The following is a 20,786-nucleotide window of genomic DNA, read 5'->3' on the forward strand; positions in this document are numbered from 1 at the left end:
AAAAGTTGGATTTGAGGAATAAGTGGAACTTAAGTATCATAGAATATATTTGGAAGAATTAATAGATTTTTCCTTCAACTTTATTTTATTTTAAGCAGTTTAAATAAGATTAAAAAGCAAAGATATATAAAATTAAAAAGGAACATAAAAGAATGATGCTTTGGCCCAGCTTATTTCTTAATCCTCTTACGTCATTAGTCAAATAGTTAAACATAAGTGAGAAGTGTAATTCTGGCATCACTACACTAGAATCAATTGCAGCTTCTGGCATGGGGACAACTGAAGAGTGGGATAAATGGATTAAAATATTCCCAGCATTGAAGGAGGCATACAATAGCGAGATCAGAAAGATGAGTTTCTTGTCATTCAGGAGAAAAAGTGCCATTCTGCAACCAGTTTTTTTGAACAGTAGGACAGAATCTTGTGAATGAGTGGCAAGAAGCTGGCTTGCATTCATTTCTGCCTCATTAGTTCATAACCTCGCCCTATTGATATGCAGTTTCCTATTCTCCCATGTATCGGAAAGAAACTAAACAGTGACAATTCCCAACATGACAGTCAGACTGCGTCCCTGACAGCTCCAGCTCACTGCTCACTTCTCCAAACCTCTGTCTTGTCTCAGATTACACTCCATTTGCTGTGACCCACTCCACCATCCACACACATTGGCAGCAGAGTCCTTTTATTGTAATACTGCTGCCAGGCCCCTTTGTGCACAGGGACAAGTACCCATCTCCTGGATCAGAACAAGATGCACCTCTGAGCTCCTGATGCTCTCTTAGTGCTCACTCATTTTGCACCTCTTTGGATGCTCACAGCATCTGTGCTGTGCCTTGACTTGTCCGCATTTACCTTGTGTTACCTTGCCTTTTAGTGCTTTGCTGCCTCATTCAGAATTTAAAGGCTCACAGTACTTCTATGTAGCCTTGCCATTTAACACAGACACAAAGCAAGACAACTTGTCATTGTTCCGATCAGTCATCAGTCTAGAGTGTGGTCATGCGTGTCAACATTATACCTATACCATGCATCTGCAGCTTATGAGACAAATATACTGCATGTGCTTCAGCTAAACTATCACAAAATCCAAGCGGAGTAGTTTCAATCAAGTTGAGAGGAACTGTCATCAGTTAGGGAATGTCATCATGGTTAGTCAATGACATCATCTGATGCCAATCCAGGGGGCTTGGATATTGTCAGTTAGTTGCTTGGGACTCTCAGGGTCATGGCTTACATATCATTACACTCTTGGGTATGGGCCACATCCAATCCTGCAGGCCCAGTTCATCCTGACTAAGGATTTATAGTAATATATTCAGGGAGTGACTCAGAGATAAATCTCATCAATCAGGGCCATCTGTCCGAGTCAGCCAGGGAAATGGGCCATGATTAGCCCATGCGGTTGGCTGAATGAAAGTCAAGGAAAGTTTATCAAGGCAAATGGGTATGTGGTAAAGAAGCTGGGGAACTCAGTTGCGGGGTTTGGAGACAGTTTTCTGGGACCTAGAGGAAACATAATTGTGAAAGATGACATCTCAGTTTATAAAGGTGGTAGACAAAAGTGAGTTGGAAAACATTGGTTACTATAAGTGGGGAGTTGGGTCATTCAAGGCCAAAGCTTGCTTCAGAGGTGGGACATTGCAGCACAACAGTTGGATGGCTAAGCTGTGGGTCCAGGTTTCAGGAGTGATGGATCCAGCCACAGCACGGTCCTATGAACACACAAGTAAAGAATAAGATCAGACCTCTCACCTGTATGAGCCTGCCCTGCCTTAATATAATGGCTGATCTGATTTCAACCTTAAATCCACATTCCTGCATCACTCAAATAATCTGTGAACCCTTGGTAGTGAAAAATCTATCTACCTCTGCCTCAAAAATATTTAAAGATTCTCCACTCAACACCTTTTGAGGAAAGGAATTCCAAAGATTCATGGCCCTCTGAGAGAAAAAAAAGATCTTAGTCGCTGTGGCCGTAGAAAAATGTAGGGAAATGGAAGAGGAACAGATGTATCAGCAAGCACAGGAGGAGTCAAAACCTCCAGTGACTGCAAATAACCTCTACACAAAGGAGTCAGAGCTAAAGATCCTTTTGGAGAAGGTGCCAGAGAAGGTACAGGACACCCCGAGTCTATTGTCCTCCATGCCATTACCTTCAGATGAGTGGACCACATTGTTTTCACATGCTGTGGATGTGCTGGGTCATCTGCACAGAACTACGCTAACTGCTGGAGCGAGATCTGAGACCTGAAGAGGTGGAAGGCTAGCTTATCCAAATAGTCAGTGGGATGACAGTTACAGTAATTTTTTTACACAAGGAGCCACTGGGGACCTGTGTGGGATCTTTCAATTCTTGACCCACTAATGAAACTAGTCTGTTATTGATGAAATGTTTGCCAGATCACCCCCTTTTACCACATGTACATAAAATTGGGCCAGTGGTCTAGACTTCTATGTGCCTTGAAAAGCTGTAATTTTTGTTTCCACTCCCACTAAATGCACTAAGAATGGCAACTTCTGACTGGCAACACTTGGCATGGTGATGACAGGGCTTTAAATACAATGCCGCTGGTGCCTAATGTATCTATCTACTTCTGTCAGGAAAAATTGTGGCAGTAATGAAAGCACCTATGGGCAATTTAAGTAAGACACTCGTGGCTGGGGTAATAAACATTATTAGGGATCTCCACCAACTTTAATGTTGAAAGATAATAGTTTATCAAGCTGGTTCCTCAAACAGATAAAGAACAATTAAGTCAGGAAGATTTATTTATTGAAGTGAAAATCCAAGGCTTGGGGCCCTTGTAGCACACAAGATAGTTAGTCCTATGTCTGGATCCGGACGCCTGCGTTCAGGCCCCACTTCCTCCGGGTGTGTGTTGTAACATCAGTGAACAGATTGGTTGGAAAGAAAACAAAACTTTCACTGTTTATATGAATAAATGTGGGAATAGATACATCATGAGGACTTAGAACCATAGAAATGATACAGCACAGAAGGGGGCCATTTGGGTCACCTTTTCAATTCTGACCCAAAATTACTTGTGACATTTATGCTTATTCACTTGTGGAAAAGTGGTATTTCTGGCTGGCCTGCATTTATTGCCCTAAAGGAGGTGGTGGTGAGCTGCTTCCTTGAACTGCTGCAGTCTATGTGCTGTAGATTGACCCACAACGTCCTTAGAGAGGAAATTCCAGGATTTTGACCCAGAGACACTGAAAAAACAGCATTGTATCTCATGCCCAGATAGTGAGTGACTTGGAGGAGAACTTGCAGATGGTAGTGTTCCTTGTATCTGCTCCTCTTGTCCTTTCAGATCATTGGTTTGGAAGGTACTGTCTAATGATTTCTATGAATTAAGATTAGGGTTAGGGTTAGTGCAGACATTAGTGCACCTTATAGATAGCACTGCTACTACTGATCATTAGTGGCGGAGGGAATGGATGTTTGTGGATAGGATGCCAATGAAGCAGGCTTCTTTGTCCGGAATGGTGTCAAGCTTCTGGAGTGTTGTTGGAGCTGCAACCACCAATGAAAGTGGGGAATATTCTATCACATTTGGGACTTGTGCCATGTAGATGGTTGACAGTCTTTGGGGAGCCAGGAGGTGAGTTACTTGCTGCGGTATTCCTAGCCTCCGGCCTGCTCTTATAACCGCTGTATTCATACTGTGAGTCTGGCTGAGTTTCTATTCAATGGTAACCTCCAGGATGTTGATAGTAGGGGAGTCAGTGATGATAATGCCATTTAAATCCAAAGAGTGGAGGTTAGATTGTCTCTTCCTAGATAAGGCCATTGCCTTGTGGTGTAAATGTTTCTTGCCACGTTTCAGCTCACACTCAGATATTGTCCAGATTTGTTGCATTTGAACATGGACTGTTTCAGTTTCTGAGGAGTCGTAAATGGTGCTGAACATTGCGCAATCATTGGTGAACTTCTGACCTTATGACGGAGGGAATGCCATTGAGGAAACAGCTGAAGGTGATTGGACCTAAGACACTCCCCTGAGGAACTCGTGCAGAGATGTCCTGGAGCTGAGATGACTGACGTCCAACAACCACGACCATCTTCCTGTGTCCTATGTCCTATGTGTTTTCAACATTGCTGGGTAGATGCCAGCCTTGTCACTGAACTGGAACAGACTGTCTAAGGATTCAGCAAATTCTGAAGCACATGTCTTCAGCACAATGTTGTCAGACCCCATAGCCTTTGCACTATCCAGTGCCTATAACTGTTTCTTGACATCATATGGAATGAATTAAGTTTGCTGAAGATGAGCAACCATGATGCTGGAGACCACTGGAGGATGCTGAGATGGATCATCCACTTGACACTTCTATCTGAAGACTGTTGTGAATTCATCAGCCTTATCTTTTGCAATGATGTGCTGTGCTCCCCATTAATGAAGGTGGGATATTTGTGGAGTCTTCTCCTCCAGTTTCATTGTCTATCAGCATTCACAACTGGCTGTAGCAAGACATTAGAGCTTAGATCTGATCCATTGTGAAATCACTTATTACTGTTTATCACTTGTTGCTTATGCTTTTTGGCATGCAGGTAGCTTCACCAGGTGAACATTTAGTTTTTATGTAAGCCTGGTGCTGCTCCTGCTTAACTCTTTATTGAACCAGGGTTAATCCTCTGTCTTAAAGATTATGGTAGACTGGACTCAGTGCCAATCTATGAAAGTACAGATACTGCTGGAATATGCTTCCTTTGCAGCTGATGGCCCACAGTGCCTCATTGATGCCCAGTAGTGAGTTGCTAGATCAGTTCAAAGTATCCCGTCTAGTATAGTAATAGTGTACGGCTTCCTCAATGTTAAACTGGGACTTTAGATCCACACGGACTTTGCATGTAATTCATGCCATTACTGTGTTGGAAAGATAAAGATTAGTGGGGATGTGGTCAAGTGCGTTTTCTGTCTTGTTAGCCCCCTCACCCAAGCCGCCAGAAGTCCATTATTTATAACAGATGAATAATAAGGGTTATTGGAAATTATGATGAGAATAGGTGATGGTTGAGAAAACAACCAGAATAAATTTGATGCACTGAAGCATTTTCTTCTTTCATATGAAATTCCATCATGCACATGTTTTCTGAATTTTTTTCATTTGTACATTTTTCATCTGCAAATGAAGTAATGCTGTGGTGTATAATTGGTCACATCACTTTTGCTATTCAATATTTTGCAAAATGCCACCAGATCTCATATTTTGGGGAAAGTATCTTGTGCTGCCTTTATCAAGTCAAGTCAAATCAAATTCCAAAGTCATAAGGATCTACCTATTACATTCGCTGTAAGTGTCTGAATAGTAAGACAATAAAACACATCATTTCAGCTCCGAGGAATAGTTGCCTTGATCAAAGAATGTGAACATCTATTTTCAATCATTTATTTAAGATGACAAGAATAAGACAACTGCAACCACTACGCCAATTAATTTATTATTTCTAGAGTGCAGTTTTTCTCCAGTGTTGAGGAAAAGTTGAGAAAACATTTCAGTAAATCCCATTGGTACTACACTTTGTTCTATGCGTCCACAATGCAAAGCACTTCCAGGCAACTAAGCTCAATCAACACTTGTGGATACAGTTAAATCAGGGTGTTTTGAAAACTGAATGGAGCAATATCTTAAATCAACAAAATTAATCCTTTAAAACCACAGAAACTAGTAGTTACATTCTATAGATTTTTGATGCAGAGGTAAGTATCTGCAGCTGTGTAGGAAATTTTAATGAATAAATCAAAAGGTTTGCTCTTAAGATTTAAATATCCTGAAAAGAGATCTTTATAAAAACATACCACTTGTTATGGATCAGGCCATACTCCCATCAACCATTTCAAGGAAATAGCCTACACCTTAACTTTCATATTATTTAAAAGCATGTGTATGTTGCTGCGTTTCAGAAGTAATTCAATTTTTTACACTAGTTGGCTTTATACAGAACATGCTATATCCTTACCCAACAGTTAAAGTACAAATAAAATAAGGAAGAATTGGTAAAACTTTAACTCTATTGGAAAACATAACAAATAGTAGATTATTTAACTGCAACTGTTCCAATAAAGTAACATCCCATAAACATACCCTTGGCAAAGGCAAAGTCAGTAAAACAGAAATAGTAAAAACTGTAGATGCTGGAGTCACAGACCACACAGAGTGGAGCTGGAAGAAGACAGCAGGCCAGGCAGCATCAGAGAAGCAGGAAAGTTGATGTTTTGGGTCATCAACTTTCCTGCACCTCTGATGTTGCATGGCCTGCTGTGCTCCTCCAGCTCCACTCTGTGTTTTCAGTAAAACAGGTTGTCTCACATGGGATTCTGGCAGCAGAGAGAGAATCCAAACTTTCAACTGCAGCAGAGAAAGAGACAGCTTCCGCTGCCAATTTCAAAACCCCAGCAAATACTGAAAGATAAACTAAAACCCTGGTTCTGTGGGAGCCTGACTCCAACCATTCAAACTGCTTCTATTGTTTCAACTTCTAAGTAATGAAACCAATGCATCACAAGCTGTTTACCTTTTTGCCATGGAAGAGATAGCTCCATACTTAGGCTTACAACCTCCATTCAACAATACATCTCTCAAAGCCTTAGTATTGTCATGCATTGAAAAAGTAACTGAACCCATGAACCCATGAACCCACTGCTTGGGGCACCATTTGTGAAGAGCAATCACAGATTCATCAGAGTAATTTGAACTATCAAAGATTTTGTCAGTTGAGCAACTTTGTAACATTAGAACAACACATACCAAAGAATGACAATAGGTTGGCACACATATAGCTTTCCTTTTCCTACCTATCAACTGGGGGAAGCCAGGAGAGCAATACATTTAGAGTCGTAGAATCATAAGAGTCTCATAGCACAGACACAGGCCCTTCAGCCCAAACTGGTTCATGCTGACCAAAATGTCCATCCACACCAACTCCTTTTCCCTAAACTTGGCCCATTTCCTTCTAAATATTTCCTGTCCATGTACTTGTCCGAATGACTCTTAAAGGTTGTTAATGTACCTGCCTTAACTACTTCCACTGGCAGCTCATTCCATTTGTGTACCACCCTCAGTGTAAAAACATCCCCACTCAGGTTCCCATGTATTCTTTCCCCCCTTCGCTTAAACTGATGCCCTCAAGTCTTCGATTCTCCAATCCTTGGAAAAAGACTGTGGGCATTCACCTAATCCATGTCTTTATGATCTTATACACTTCTGAAACATCCCCTCTCAGCCTCCTGCTAAAGAAATACATCCTGGTTTATCCAACCTCTCCCCATAACTCAGTCCCTTAAATCCTGGCAACATGCTTGTAAATTTCTTCCGCACTCTTTCCAGTTTAACAACATCCTTCCTATAGCAAAGTGACCAAAACTGATTGCAATACTCCGAGTACGGTCCCACCAATGTCCTGGACAACTGCAACACAACTTCGTAACTTCTGTACTCAACACCCTGATTGATAAAAGCCAGTGTGCTAAAAGCCTTCTTCACTGCCCTGTCTACCTGTGACTCCACTTTCAGAGAACTGTGCACTTGAATTTCAAGGTCTCTCTGTACCAATGCATTCCTTAAGGCCCTACCATTCACCATGAAACTCCTACTTTAAGTGCACTTTCCAAAATGCAACACCTCACACTTATCTACATTAAACTCCATTCACCATTTTTCATCCCACTTCCCCAAATGATCAAGATCCCGCTGCAATTTCTGATAATCTTCTTCATTGTCCATGATACGACCTATATTGGTGTCATCTGCAAACTAACTAATCATGCCTTGTATATTCTCATCTAGATAACAAACAGCAATTGTCCAGCACCAACCCCTGAGATATACCACTGGTCACAGGCTTCCAGTCCAACAAGCATCTTTCTACTATTACTCTCTGCTTCCTACATCAAACTAATTGAACATCCAATTTGCCAGCTCTCCCTGGATTCCATGCGATATTAAAGGCCTTACTGAAATCTATATAAACTATGTCTATCACCCTGCCCTCATCAAACTTCCTGGTCACTTCATCAAAGAACTCTAACAAATTTGTGACGCATGATCTCCCATGTATGAAGCCATGCTGACTACTCCTAATCAAATCCTATCTTTCCAAATGCATGTATATCTTATCCACCAGAATCTTCTCAAGTAACTTATCCAGCTCAGATGTTAGGCTTCCTGGCCTATAATTCCTAGGTTTTTCTTTGTAGCTTTTCTTGAAAAAGAGCACAATATTTGCTACTCTCCAGTCTTCCTGGACCTCAACCATGGCTAATGATGATGCAAATACAATTGCCAGAGCACCTACCTTTTCTTCCCCTGCAGGGTCCTTGGATATATTTGGTCAGGACCAGGAGACCTAACCACCTTCATGCTTTCTAATACCTCCAACACCTCCTCGACTATGATATGGACTGTTGCCAAAATATCGCCACTAACTTCCCCAACTTCCCATGTCTTAATGTCTTTCTCCACAGTAAACACAGAGGAGAAATATTCATTGAGGACATAACCAACCTTGTGCAATTCCACAAATATATGTCCACTTTGGTTTTTGAGGTGTCCTATTCTCTCTCTAGTTATTCTTTTTCCTTTAACATTCTTAAAGAATCTCTTTGGATTCACCCTAATCTTCCCAACCAAAGCTACCTTGTATCCCCATTTTTCCCTCCTGATTCTCTTCTTCAATGAACGCCTGTATCACCTATATACCTCCAGGGATTCCCTTGATCCCAGCTGCTGGTTCCTGAGCCTCCTTCTTTTTTTCTGGCCATAGCTTCAATATCTTTTGTCATCCAAGATTCCCTACTCCTGCCAACTTTGCCCTTCACCCTCACAGGACCACATAGATCTTGAACTCTAGCTATCACTCCTTAAAGTCCTCCCACTTGCCAGAGGTTCCTTTGCCTGCAAACAAATTACTCCAGTCAACCCTGCAAACTCCTTTCCAATTCCATCAAAATTCACCTTGCCCCAATTTAGAACTTGAACCTGTGGGCCAGCTTTGTCCTTCTCCATAACTATTTTAAAATGAAGAAAACTATGGTCACTGGTACCAAAGTTCTCCCCCATTCATGGGTCATGCCCTGTTTCCAGAGAGTAGGTCGAGTTTTACCCCTTCCTGAGTTGGTGTCTCTATATACTGCTTGAGTAAACTTTCCTGATCATATTTAACAAATTCCAACCCATCTAAGCCCTGAACAGTATGGCAGTCCCGGCCTACCTTAGGAAAATTAAAATAACCCACTATAACAGCTGTATTGCTCCTACAAGTCTTCCCAATCACCCTGCATATTTGTTCCTGTAATTCATGTTAACTATTTGAGGCTCTACAGTACAACCAGAATAATGTCAACAGCCCCTTCTCATTTCTTAGCTTCACACACAAAGCCTCACTGGGTGATCCCTCAGTTATTTCATCTCTGACCACTGCTGTAATACTCCCCTTAATCAAAAATGCAACTCCCCTTCCCCACTTTCTGCCACCTTTCTCCCACCTAAAGCACTTATACCCTGGCACATTAAGCTGCCAGTCCTGTCCGTCCCTTAGCAATGTTTCTCTAATGGCTGTAATATCCCAGTCCCATGTACCTATCCACATTCTGAGTTCACCGGTCTTACCTGTCAGTGCTCTTGCATTGAAATAGATGCAATTTAATCCAACACGTTCCTTGCTCCCTGTCCTGTTCCAGTCTGACTTGTCTATTTAACCTGCTATTTGTGATTACTGTGTCACCTTCCTGGCTTGCAATTGTCTCCCCACTGTTGAAGATTCCACCCCCACCCACCCACCCACCCACCACAGCCAATCTAGTTTAAACCCTGCCTTGTAGCACTCACAAATATGCCCACCACGGTATCGGTCCCACTCCAGTTCAGATGTAACCCGTCCCTCTTGAACAGGTCACCTCTGCCCCTGAAAAGATCGCAAATGATCCAGGAATCTGAATCCCTGTCCCCTGCACCAATTGTTTAGCCACCCAGTCATCTGCCTTATCCTCCAATTCTTACCCCTACTGGCTCTGTAAGTAATTTGGGAATTACCATATTCCAGTGTTTGAATTTGCAGCCAGTCCCTTTCACCTGGTCATAGCCAGTGACTAAACATTTTATCAGTATCGACTGATGACATGAAAATTCAGTTAATATTTTGACAGAAAACGTATTGCACGTAATAAGCTTAAGCAAACCCAACCCAGTTCCTCAAAGAAAGGGAAAACATAATTAAAGGTTAAACAATTCCACTTGCCAATTGGACTGATTATGCCAAGACATGAATTTGTTTCAAATTAAAAGCTTGCCTCTCCAATAAGGTGAATGACAAGTTTAAGTCTCAGAAATCTTTCATTGATCATACATAATTTCAGATCACACTGAACATGATCCAGAACTGCCTGATCATGAGCAAACTACTGTTGACTGGGAACTCATATAGCCAGTTGATAGCTGTCTAAGGTTGCAGGTCTTTGGAATAGTTCCCAAGGACAATATTATGACCCCCAAACTACCATTGGACCCTCTCTATAACGCATCTCCCTATCAGTGACATCACTGGTGTAGCAATGTCTCAAGAAGCCCTAACACAGCTGTTCTCTGCTTAGACAAAATATTTAACTTGGGTTCATTGTTCAACTCTTTTTCTCCTAATAGGAGATGCTTTCTGAAAAATCACTTCCAATCACTTTTCTTTCTCTTTAATCATGTGGATCAACTGCACAAATATTTAACCAGAGTTAATCAGATTTGGTTTTTCATCTCCAAGTTCTTTGACTCTTTTGGAAATCAATGTTGTAGTTATCTTTGTTTCTATATATTGCTTTGATACAGCAGAGGATGTTGCTCTATCCACTTGCTCCTAATGCGTACGCTTTCTCAGCTACCTGCATCCTCATGATAAAGTCTTAATGGGTTACATCAACAACAATACATTCAAACATATGAATATTCTTATGAATATTCAGTGATCTTAGGATCACAGTTGTATTATGGATCACAGTCGTATTATTTCATTTAGTTTGCTTGTAGTTATAGGGATTAAATTATGTGTTCTTATCCAGAGAGAAAGAATTTGCTGTTCTGCAAACAACCCTTCTGTTACAAATAGAAAATTGTGATTTTCTCCTTTGTCTCCCTATCTACCACCCTCACTCACCAATCCAGCAGGCTGACAGATATCAGCAATGGAAAACTGAGTTCCCTATTTTGGGTAGTTCCTTCTATATTTGCGGCAATCTTAATGGAGTGCCTCCCTGTTGGACTTGTGATATGTTTCCCATATCATACATTCTGCGGTCTCATTGACTTAAATTGCTATCTTTTTTTGAAATTGAGGAATGCTGCTGATGACTCAGATCCTTAGTAAAACATGCCAGTATATTAAAAAAAGCTTTACGAACCAATAAATCAAGTAGCGATGATTAGGTAATACCAAGCTTGGATAATTTTGGATCTGTTTGGTAATTTTAAGTGTCCAAGCTTCTGAACGAATCTCTAAAGACCCTAAAAATTGTATAGATGAAAAGTGGGTAATTGAGGGCTGTAAAGAGGTCTCAACATGGTTGAGACTTAACTACCAGAATCAAAAACTCACAGAAATTTAATACAGAAGTCTGCTGAAGGCTTAAATAACTACATAAGATTAAATAAATGTAGCCTATTTTAAATGCTATCAGTTAATATCTTTAACTCACTTCCTTTGCTATAAGTGTTCTTTCCTTTTTGGAATTTGCCCCTTTATGTTTATGGACAGGTCATATTACAAAGAAAAGGGGCCTTGTCAAGTAGCTAGATTATCCTAATGGGCTGGAAAAGCAGCTACGGAGGTTTTCAATGTCCAGGGTCACAGGTTTAGTCCAAGAAAAGGAGAAATGGATTTATTATTGTTCCCATCAAGTTAAAAAAAAGTCACATATTTCAACCAAGAACTGAATTTAGTTTCTTTTGTGTAGTTTTACTGGAATTAAAATTCTATTTCTATATACGCTACTATGTTCCTGAGCAATGTCTCTGGTAAAATGAGCAAATGCAGAGTACTGATATATCTTGTTAACCTAAAATGAAGTTCTCCCACTAGGATGTCACCATAGTTTTTTTCACTTTCTGATTATTTACAGTATCTCCAGACCCATCTTTGTTCACTAACATGTTCTTTTGCACCACTGTCTCTGCTGTCATTGAAGCACCCTGACCAATCTGCCTTTCTTTTCCTTATTCTGACTGGCCTGCAATGCATTTCTAGTATTTTCTGTCCCAGTAATCTGCTGTTTGATGACATAATCTGTTGATCACAGAAAGCATGTCAGCTAACGTGTTTGTTCCTTAATTCTGACTCAGTTTGCAGAAAATTACTCAAATCAAAGGATTGTTACTGCATAGAAGGAGGCAATTTAGCCCCTTGTACCTGCAACAGCTCTTCAAATGCGCATCACTACATTTTCTCATCTCCTGGTTTTTCCTATACCCTTATAGGCTATTTCTATTTAAATAATCATCCAATTGGTGCAGGCTTGGATGGCTGAAGGGCCTGTTCCTGTGCCGTAATGTTCTTTGTTCTTTGTACCCTCTTGAACGCCTCAGCTGAACCTACTTACAGCACATTTCTAGGCAATGCATTCCTTGCACTGAGAGCAACTATCCCCTGCTTCATTTGCAAATCACTTTCAGTCTATATTCACTCATTCAAGTTTGTTTAATCTTTTCCATCCAGCCTGTGAATAACTTTGAAAACCTGTGTCAAACTTCTTCTCAGTCTTCTTCTCTTCATGGAGAGAGCTCCAACTTCTTCAACAATTGTCATAATTGAAGTTTCTCATTCCTGGCACCATTCATGTAAGTGCAAAATGAAAATTAAATCCCTACCAATCCCCATTACCCCCTATCTGCATCCAACCTTTCACTTCCCCACCCACCTTTCCCCAACCCTGCCCATTCTCCCTCCTGCCTCCCTGACCCGACACAACCTGTTCATCTTTGCTTCCACCTAACCCATCCCACTGACCAATCCCCACCACCCCCTATCTGCATTCAACTATCACTGTCCCTCCCACCTTTCTCCAGCCCGACCAGCCCTCTATTTATTTCCCAGCTCCCTTCCCCCTCCCCATTTCTGAAGAAGCACCTATACCCAAAATGACAACTTTCCTGCCCCGCTGATGCTGCCTGACCTGTTGTGTTCCTCCAGCTCCACACTATGTTATCTCTGACTCCAGCATCTACAGTTCTTGCTATCTCCTAGCTTGTATCCCTTGCTGTATTTAGTAATGGCCAAACACAACACTGTCATAAACAGGTTTTGGTCATCTAAATGGTAACAACATGACCATAGCTTCATATTGCAGCAGATTCATTGTAGCATTTTGTTATATTGATGGCAGGTGACGGGATAGTACAAAAGATATATTTCGAAGTCCAGGCACTGAATCTAACCAAGACTGATGGAATGAAAGTTTCATTCTTGGCTTGTTTTATTCAACACTTGTAAGTCATTCAATGATTTTCAGCATCCTTTTTTATGTATGCCAGTCCCACACATAAAACTTGCTTAAAAATGCATTTTATATTTTTCTTTCTAAGCCAAAAATCTTGTATGTGAATTCTTTCAAGGTTAGTCATAACCCTGCAGCTGAGTTGAGGTTTGTTCATATGTGCTTGAATTTCGCTTATCGGTTTCAAGAGATGCTCTGAATAAAGTAAGCCAGATGCCTTGTGTTTCATGGTAATAATATTGCAGTGGGCAGGTGAAAGAGGGAGGGTTATCTCCATTCTTCAGAAAAAAGGAAGGATTTGCTATAAAAGGCAGAATACTTCTACTGAGTGTCAGCATAAGGAAAACAATATCCACTCAGAAATTTAATAGGATTCTAATTGATCATTGTCCCATTCAAATGAAGAGTTAATAACAGTTGAATCCTTTGGTGAACTGGGGTTAAAGGCCATAGGCACAGATGAAAGAAAAACAGAAAATGTTGAAGTCAGGTAGTATTCATGAAGTGACAGAATTAATGATTTACAACAATGATCTTTTAACAGAATTCAAATAAAGTTCAGTTCCATCTTAATGTTAGGCTAGTTGTTTGTCTTTAGCTCCACTATTAATTCTCAGATCCATACTTAGACTGGAAATCACCTATGTAAGTTCATCATTAACTGCACCTTCCTGATTGTGTTGGTGTTGCATGTGTGCCATTGAGAAAGGATTTCATTACAGCATGACAAGCGAGAGGGTATCCAGTCTAAGTTTGAATTTAAGAACATGTAGTGAGACTGTTCAACAGAATGTGTTTACATGACTAAGATTTATAATGTTTCATAAGATACCTGGTACATTTTCAAAAACCACCACAAATTACAATTTTTCTTCTGAGGTTTCATTGACCATCTGCATTTTTTTAATAAATGTTACAGAAAAGATTAGATTAGATTAGATTCTCTACAGTGTGGAAACAGGCCCTTTGGCCCAACAAGTCCACACCGCCCCTTGAAACATCCCACCCAGACCCATCCCCCCTATAACCCACACACCCCTGAACACTACGGGCAATTTAGCATGGCCAGTCTACCTAACCTGCACGTCTTTGGACTGTGGGAGGAAACCAGAGCACCCGGTGGAAACCCACGCAGACACGGCGAGAATGTGCAAACTCCACAGAGACAGTCGCCCGAGGCGGGAATTGAACCTGGGTCCCTGGCACTGTGAGGCTGCAGTGCTAACCACTGAGCCACCATGCCACCCAAATAGAATGGAAAACCCTGCAAAGTAGCCAAAGTAAGGCCTGCAGTAGCAACAGGGTTATTTTTGTGATATAGGCAGCTGAAGCATGAACATCCAGGATACATTTATTGCAAGTTGCCAGGAGTGGTGGCCAGAAGAAAACTTGTTCAATCCCAAAGACTCCCACAGGATCCAGGATCAAAGGATGCTCTATCCTTGAATGATGCAGCTTTTCTATTGTGGTCACAGGACTTCTGTTAATTAAAACCAAAATTTGTGAATGTATTCATAGTCATAATGATTTATTTCTGCTATACAGTATAAGCAAAGGCCACTTAACACCAGCATCAAAAAAATAGAAAATTAAGTCTAATTCCACCTGGTTCGCGTTTGTTTACATGAGGTGTGTATTGTTTAATATATACATAAAACTAAATGAACTTGTAGACATCAGGTAATGAGGATCATAACTTCAGAACCAAAGTATGAGCATGTTGAAGCTTGAAGAATAGAATGAAATAATAAAAACTAACTTTGATAGTTTCAGGATAATAAAGTGTGTAGCTGGATGAACACAGCAGGCCAAGCAGCATCTCAGGAGCACAAAAGCCGACATTCCGGGCCCAGACCCCCCACCAGAGAGGGGGATGGGGAGACGGCTCCGAAATAAATGGGGAGGTTGGTCCGGAGGGAGGAGGGTAACTTCTTCAGGTTAGGCATCCCTGGAAGAGGCTTTGCAGTGAGGTTAAAATTGTGATCAGAGATAATGGGAACTGCAGATGCTGGAGAATTCAGAACCCCCTCCCCATCCCCCTCTCCGACGAAGGGTCCAGGCCCGAAACGCCAGCCCCCGTGAGTTATCATCCGAATCAAAATTGCTGTTGCAGAAAATATTAATTAATATTACAATAAATGCTTCAATAGATAAAAGAGTATAATCCAAACAACGCTGGCTAAAAACAATGCACAATTAATATGCTTTTGCCAAAGGAGAAATTTAACAATTCCAGGAAATATTTTCACTGATTTGCAAAGATCGACATGACTAATATTATCCTGCAACCTTCATTCTAACACACTGAAATTCAGTAATCCCAATATCAATGAACAAGACTGCCATTCGTAGTCTGCTAGGCTACGTAAATGCAAATTTTCATCCATCTTCAACTCCTAGCATCCGATTAATTTCTCTCTTAACCTTCCCTGCATTATTTTCTGCACTTGACAAAGGGATGACCAAAATCTTAAAGATGTAGCCATATTTGTATCCTTGTTCATTTTTTCCCTTTTCTAAGGTGTCTTTTTGGTTAATCAAAAATGATCTGTTGCATGTGAAGATTTCATTGGTCCTTTCCTCATTCTGGGTTGCTTGAGATCACTAGCTGCTCATTGTCAATTGGCTCCCATATATTTTTAAAATGGAGAATTTTGTTCTTTACAATCTTTGATGATAATTTACTTTACTGCTATATTCTCCATATTTGTTTTGAGGTCTGTGCACAGCAGAAACTTCTGCATGCTAATCAGTATCTACAGAACCTTCAGCAGCTCCACAGCTGAAAGGAGTGTTTTACATAGTTTAACTGACCTCCAACAACGACAACCAGCTTCCTACATGCTGTATCCGACTCCTATCAGTGGAGAGTTTGTCCCTGCTACCCTTTGATTCCGTTTTTGCTCGGGCTCCTTGATGCCACAGTCAGTCGGATGCAGCCTTGATGTCAAGGGCTGTCACTCCGATCTCACCTCTAGAATTTGACAGTTTTATCAATGTTTAAACCAAGGTTGTAATGAGATCAGGAGCTGAGTGGTCCTGGCAGAACCCAAACTGGGCATCACAAAGCAAGTTATTGCTGAGCAAATATTGCTTGATAGCACTGTTGATGACACCGTTCATCACTTGACAGATGAGCGAGATTGCACTGATGGTAATTGGTCTGGTTGGATGTGTTCTGCTTTTTGTGTACAGGACATAGCTGAGAAAGTTTCCACATTGTCAGGTAGATACCAGTGTTGTAACTTTTCTGGAAGAGCCTGGGTTGCAGAGTGGCAAGTTCCAGAGTACAAGCCTTCAGGACAATTGCTGGAATGTTGTCAGGGCCTGTAGCCTTTGCACCATCCAGTGCTTCCAACTGCTTCTTGATATTACATGGAGTGAATTGAATTGGCTGAAGACTGGTATCTGTGATGCTCCCCACTACTAGAGGAGGCTGAAATAGATCATCCACTTAGCACTTCAGATCGAAGATTATTGCAAATGTTTCAGCCTTATCTTTTGCACTGATCTGTTGCTATCTGCCATCATTGAAAATTGGGGATCTTTGTGGAGCCTCCTCCTGTGAGTTTTTAAAATTTTAACTACCATTAATGACTGGATGTGGCATGACTGCACAGAGCTTATAGCTGATCCATTGATTGTGGAATCACTTTGCTCTGTCTATCACTTGTGCAGTTTGACATGCAGGTAGTCTTATTTGGTGGCTTCAACAGGTTGGCACCTAATTTTTAGAACTTGACACCCTGGATTGACCACTGTGGCTACTTGTCACTACAGCGTCCAGAATATATGTCTGGCCAACCTCCTGTTACCTTATATTTCTTCTTGGATGATTTATCTCATTCCTGCACCCTACAGTGCGCAGTTTCCAAAATCCAGGGGAATACAGTCCTGAATGGAATAAATAACTGTCAAAATGTGAGTATGAGTTGAAACAGTCCATGATGTAGTGGCCTTTGAGGAAATTCTGATGCTCAGCCTTCAACAGTGAAGAATTTGAATCCATGGTGAAGTTTTAATGTGATTTGATGACCCAGAGTATTGCGAACATCTGGGGATTTGCAGAGAAATCCTAGGGATGTCTTTAGATTACATTTGCAATTTGAAGTATTATTAAGTCTTTATTAAGCAAAGTTTATTTTTTGCTGTTCAAAACCAGGGAATCTTGTAGCTTTATTCTCTTAATAGGAGTTTTGAATTCCTTGGCTTTTTTTTTAAAAGTTACCAGTACCGAGCCAGATAATCAGTAAATTTTGCAGTTGGATCTGGTAATATAACATAATTTCTGGGTTCATCAGTGATCTGAAATCTATAGATAAAGTGTTGAGTCCTGCTGAGGTTAAAGCTGATAAAATTTCCAAGATGAATTTTATTGTACATATTGAAAATTCAAGATGGTTTGGTCAGTTGCTATGATTTTTCTCAAAGCTAAAGATTTATCTCTGAGTGATCTGCAAAACTGAACCAAGACTACGCTCCTGGAATTGGCAGAAAAGTTTGAGTTAGAGTTAAAAGGAGGGTCTAAGAGAACACTGAAGTTGAGATAATAGCATAGCATCTGGGATTGGAGGATGAAGAGTTTTCCCCAGGTGTAACACAGCCTGAGTTGGCTATAATGCAGTTGCAGATGAAACAGATTGAAATAGAAAATTAAAGAGAAACCTTGAACTTGAAGAAGAAAAGTGAATGCAAGTGAGAGAAGTTAACAATGGAAGAAGGAAAACTTTTAGGAGAGGAAGAAATCAAAAATTCTAAACTCGTTAAAGAGGAGCCTAGGTTACATGATTTAACAAAACTGCTCCAGTCAATAGACATTTTAGTACAGGAAAAAAAGGTGATATTAAGATTCCAGAATGTTTCCATTGCCATTAGAAAGGCTTGTAAAAACAAATTATTCAAAGCAGTGAGCGTAATAGGAACACTTAAGGATTCTTTAGCAAAAAACAGTACCAGCTCCAATTTTGATGTGAACTGCAAACGTACTGATCATACCTCCAATCATTTCCATAAATGATGAAAAGCAGTGGACCCAGCACCGATCTTTGTGACACACCACTGGTTATGTGTGTCTAATGTTGGCAAATGGGCCTAGATTTTTCTGGAATATCTAGTCAGCATGGACAATTTGACTGAAGGGACTGTTTCTGTGCTGTATAGCTCTATGACTCTATGAATGAGAAAGGTAATGTGTGTTAAAACAGTAACAGTATGTACCTAAAAAACATTGCCTCAGGAGCTATTAGATTTGAGGAGTTGACTCAAGGTCGTGAAAGTAATTCATCCTGAATATTGCCACTCTGACCCAGGTTACTGGAGGTTATTATAAGCATTGTGTTTTAGGTACTAGTGTTCTCTTATTCCTCGAAACAGGTAAATAGATTAATATTTTGGGAATTTCTGAAGCAAATCAGTCATTGATGGTAGCTGGTGATTATTTGGTATTTCAGATTGTTCAATGAAAGAGAAATTATTAATTCAGAGTTTTATGGAATTTGTGCACCTGTTCCTTTGTCTTAAGTTAATTTCCAAAGTGAATTAGCAGGTGAAATTGTTACTCTGGGAATAGTTCCTAGTTCACCTTTTGGAAGGGTAGATTTTATTCTTCATAATAATTTGGCAGGTTTGAAATTCTTGGCATCTCCAAGAAGTGGTGTGAGAATAGAAGAACAGAACCCAAGCTTGAAATGCTGGTCTGGATAAAGTGGAAAAACAGCTAGCACTGGATAAGAAAATTTAGTAACAGAAATGCAAGATTGTCAAAAGCAGCTTCAGGAACTAACCTCCGCTAAAGATAAACCAATCAGTGAACCAACTTACACACAAGAAAGCTGAGTTTGCTATCGAGAAATGCAAACTGGTGACAACACTTGTGCATCAGTAACAGGAAGTAGCATGCAATCACTACCTAAATGAAATTGCATTGCACTGATTGACACACTTCACTCTCCCTCACAAGACACAACATACAACTGAAGACAGTAGGAGCTACTCAATGAACCAGGTACACTCATGCATCCTAAACCCCATGCAGGAGGTAGTTCTGATCATTAGTGGAACAACTATTGCTGGACCCTTGGTCAGAAGCAGGATATCAATCATTGAAGGTGACTGTTTTCTTCTCACTTGCACTCCCTTTCTTCCCACACATTCCCATAATCTAAAAGCTGCAAATGGTTTACGTGTATGCTGCTTACAATTATTCCTATTCTCCCTGCACTGCAATTTTACTCTTGTAGATTTTTTCTTTCAGATACTTAAGAAGTGCAAGAGATAATAGGAACTGCAGATGCTGGAGAATCCGAGACAACAAGGTGTAGAGCTGGACAAACACAGCAGGCCAAGCAGCATCATAGGAGCAGGAAAGCTGATGTTTTGGACCTTTAACATCAGCTTTCCTGCTCCTATGATGCTGCTTGGCCTGCTGTGTTCATCCAGCTGTACACCTTGTTGTCTCTTAAAAAGTGCAACCTGGCCAGACTGCAAAAGAACACCAAGACAAGAGTGATGATGAAGACACTATCACTTGATCTCGCACCCAAAGATAGCGACCTGGATAATGGCATGGCACTTGTATCTTAGACAATTGATTAAGGGCAGGATATGCCCACACTGAGATGGAGCAAACTCAGAAGCCTTCCAGCAGCCATACTGTAGCCACCAGGATAGCATTGCATTGAAGCACAAAGATTGACAAAGGGTGATGAAAGACAAGTGAGTGGTTTCTATGCACTGTAACATAATTTCATTATTAAATTCTATTTGGAAAATGTATTTTATGATCTTCTTCTAATGATGATCAAAAGGAGACTTTGATGGTAAAAGGCAGGGGAACACAAATTTGGGACTACTGGTGAATGGGGAGATTGGGGTCATTGTTACAAATATCACAATTTAAATAGTTCTTCAAGGACAACCCATGTAGAAAGAAACTGTCTTGGTTCTGTTCTTGCTTCTTCACCTTCCTATTAGTCCTGCTCCTTTATCTGCTCATTGTGCAGTAGATAGTAAAGGCTTTGGTCCAATATGGTGCTGTTATGCAGTATTCAGCAGGCCACTACCAATCATAATACCCACTCTGACAAGCATTGCAGTGTTCTTCCAGAGTGGAGCAAACAGCTAAAGCATTGTTTCAATCCAGTACTATGGGTACACTACCCTATCATTTTTTAAATGTGGCTACATACATAAAATCAAAGAATCCCTGCAGTGTTTAAAGAAACCATTCGGCCCATCGAGACTGCACTGACTACACCAAAGGGCATCCCACCAGATATATCCCTCCCACCCTATACCTGTAACCCCACA

This window comes from Stegostoma tigrinum, chromosome 14 (assembly GCF_030684315.1).
Source record: "Stegostoma tigrinum isolate sSteTig4 chromosome 14, sSteTig4.hap1, whole genome shotgun sequence".
NCBI classification, from domain to species: domain Eukaryota; kingdom Metazoa; phylum Chordata; class Chondrichthyes; order Orectolobiformes; family Stegostomatidae; genus Stegostoma; species Stegostoma tigrinum.